This window comes from Colobus angolensis, unplaced genomic scaffold (assembly GCF_000951035.1).
Source record: "Colobus angolensis palliatus isolate OR3802 unplaced genomic scaffold, Cang.pa_1.0 Scaffold252, whole genome shotgun sequence".
Classification (NCBI taxonomy): Eukaryota; Metazoa; Chordata; class Mammalia; order Primates; family Cercopithecidae; genus Colobus; species Colobus angolensis.
In genome coordinates this window covers 2,791,026-2,791,828 of record NW_012115733.1, presented here as the reverse complement: position 1 = coordinate 2,791,828, position 803 = coordinate 2,791,026, and the positions used below count along the sequence as shown (strand labels likewise).

Genomic DNA, 803 nt, shown 5'->3' with positions numbered 1-803 from the left:
AAAAATTAGCCAGGCGTGGTGGTGCACACCTTTAGTCCCAGCTACTCAGGAGGTTGAGGTAGGAGAATTGCTTGAATCTGGGAGGTGGAGGTTGCAGTGAGCCGAGATCATGCCACTGTACTCCAGCCTGGGCAACAGAGAGAGACTCCATCTCAAAAAAAAAAAAAAATGTATACACACAAATATTCTTAGAAAATATATATATATATAGTGTGTGTGTGAAAAATAATGCTAAGACTGTACTTTTGAAAATTTATGCAATAGAATCAAGAATTTTATGATAAAAAAGTGAGTTTGAACATACAATAACATTTATAAAGTCTATTATTTTCAGATATTCAAAATATGTTTCTCTTTTGCAATTTAGATGATTACATTCCAGTTATGTTTTCATTGAAAAAGGCCTTTTTTTTTTCAAGCTGGCATTGGAATCTTGACCCTCAGTTTCCTCATTTTCTTCCACATCTTCCCACTTCTTCTGTAATGCAGGCCTAAGCCCACAGACCTGCCCATTTATCACCTGGCCTTCATCCACACTGATCCTCCTTACTGTGGTGCCATTGTTGTCTCCAGGTCTTTCTGAATCACTGTATTTTCAGAATGACTTCAAGTGTAAAGGATTATTTTTTTACCTGAACAAGGTGATGAGGAGTTTCTCCATCTGCACCACCTGCCTCCTGAGTGTACTTCAGGCCATAGTCATCAGCCCCAGAAGCTCTCGGTTTAACCATAAATATATATCATTTTCACCTGCCATTTCTTCTTTTCACATTGTCTCAGGTTTTTTTTTTTTTTTTTTTTTT

General features: G+C 37.2%; 1 pseudogene; it reads left to right on the top strand.

Annotated features, from left to right (window-relative positions):
* LOC105515039 overlaps positions 1 to 803 on the top strand; it is a 7,557-nt pseudogene that overhangs the window by 5,808 nt on the left and 946 nt on the right.